The following is a 2424-nucleotide window of genomic DNA, read 5'->3' as shown; positions in this document are numbered from 1 at the left end:
GGGCCACGGGGGGTGGGGGGGCGGGGGCAGGGGAGGTCTAGGCGGTGAGGTACAGGACCCGGTGGTGGTGCTGCCTGTGTGTCCCCTGCGCGAGGGGCTGCCGGCCGGGCTGGCTCCAGGAGTCAGCACCAGGGGCTGTTGGTCAGGAGGCCATGGGGACTGTCTGTGTCTGAGGTCTGGACTGGGCACGTGGGCTCTTGGAGTGGGCCGCCCAGTGGGCAGGAAGGGCGACCCAGGCTGTCATATCTTCGCCAGGTGCTCGAGCCTGAGCTTAGAGGCTCACTGTGTTAACTCGTTTAACTGACTGCTACTCCCATTCTACTGCTGGGGAAACCGAGGCGGAGAGCGAGCATGCCCTGCTCAGGACCACGTAGTGAACCTGCAGCAGAGCCAGGATTCAAACCTGGGTCTTGGTTCTTAGCTCTGCCCTCAAGGCCTCTTGTAAAACAAAGATGATAAGGGTGGGGGGGTCTCCCTTTTGGCTTCCGGGGTGTTCGGGGTGCTGGGAGGGCAGTGCATCTGGGCCCAGGGCCGGGCCACCCGCATACACACGGCTCGGTGAGGAGAGGTGCGCCTCCCACGCTCCCGGGCCCCTGGGCTGGAGCGCCTGCCTCGGGAAGCAGGCCCAGGAGCCCCCGCGGGGCCCTGCGCCACGGAGCGTGGAGTAGATGCAATGATGTGAAGGAGGCGCGGCGTCCGGACGTCTTCCCCCTGGCCGCTTCGTCTTTGTGTTATAAAGTGAATCTGCCTGCCCCGCGCTCAGGTCCTTCCGGGAAGGTACATCCGAGCCACTCCCTGTCCGCCTGAGCTCCCGGAGTCCCAGCCGGCACAGACCTGAGCCCCCCACCTTCAGCTCCAGGCCCCCCAGCGCGTCTGGTCTGCCGCCTTCCGCACCGCACATCCTCTCCCCATGACCCCGTAGGCACACGGGGGGCACACGTAGTGCCCTTCGAGGCCACAGGTTTTTAGCAGGCTCTCGGAGAAGCCCTGAGGACGAAGACCGGAGCCCGGGTTCTTGATTCCGGAGCTAGGTTCAAGCTGTACCTTCTCCTCCGAGCAGTGAGAGGTGCGGCTCGGAGCAGGTGCCCAGGAAGTACCAGGACGAAGGAATGACTTGGAAGCAGGGGTGGGGCCGTCGTCTGTTCCTTGTTCAGGGATTTAGGTTCAGGCCCCCTTAGGGTGCCCTGTTTTCCCCTTTCTCTAGCTGGAGACCCTTGTGCCCCCGGCACTGGGGCTGTGATTGTCCTGGGCGCGCTGCGGCCATGCTGGATGCTGACATTGTCCTTGGGTGGAGGGAATCTGAGGGGGGCTTCCGGAGAGGCAGTGGTGCGTCCCTGTCACCGCCTGTCCCCGGGAGCAGGGTGTGCTGGGTGGGGAAGCCTGTGGGCGGAGGAGACATTGCCTGACGCTTCTGGGCCAGCCATCCCCTCAGTGCCCGGGGTGGCCCAGATGGGAAGCTGGGCACCGGACAGTGTGGTCTCAGGAAAGGCCGGATGGGACGGGAGGAGCCCCACCTGCCCCCGGGGGGACCCGCCATCATTTCTGTGCAGATGGCTTTGCTGTGCTTCCGTCTCACCCCTCCTTTTACAGCGTACATTAGCTCCACTGTTAACGTCCGGTGTCTCGTTGAGCCGGGCGGGGGACCTGGGGGGTAGGTGCGGCACAGGGGGGTTCGGAGCGTCACCTGGTGCCAGAGACGGAAGGGACGGAGCCAGTACCCAGTGCAGAGCCCCTGGCCCAGCCCCGCCCGAGCTTCAGGGCACAGCTGGGACGCAGCCCCAGAAGCGGCTCAGGTGTCCCCGGTGCGAACCCAGGGTCAGCGCTGCCCAGCCACAGCTCTGGGTGACCTGAGCACCTGCGCGTGGTTTCTCATAAGCTCCTCCAGGTGCTTTCTCGCCTCTGATTCACGGGTGCCGTTTGTTGTTGTTTCCGGGGTGAAGAACAGCTTGAGACCACGTGACCTCCATCCGTCATCCACCCGTTTATCCGCCTGTCCATCCATCCGTCCATCCGTCCGTCTGTCCATCCATCCGTCTGTCTGTCCGTCCGTCTGTCCATCTGTCCGTCCGTGCCTTTCTAGTGCCGGGCTCCGTGCTGGACGGCATGGACCCAGGCTGAGCACATGGTCAGGTCTTCCCACGTGAGGTGGGCCTTGAATTGAACCTCGAAGGGAGGTTGGCCTGGGGGGACGGGCTGGGGCAGGGGACGGAGGGCAGAGGGGCGCACACAAGGGCGGGGGCAGGGTGGCCGCCCCGCCCTCCCCTGCTCTGGCTCACCCTGGCCGTCCCCAGTCTGCGGCTGTGGCAGAAATGAAATGAACTTCCGCAGCCCCGTTCTTGAGCGGGTTTCTGGCCTGGGGCGGAGACGTTAGAATAAAAGGAGCAGATTCTGTTCTGCCCAGGTGGACACCTGTTTGCTGAGGAC

This window comes from Crocuta crocuta, unplaced genomic scaffold, assembly GCF_008692635.1.
Source record: "Crocuta crocuta isolate KB4526 unplaced genomic scaffold, BGI_CrCroc_1.0 scaffold458, whole genome shotgun sequence".
Classification (NCBI taxonomy): Eukaryota; Metazoa; Chordata; class Mammalia; order Carnivora; family Hyaenidae; genus Crocuta; species Crocuta crocuta.
This window is presented reverse-complemented; position numbering follows the sequence as displayed.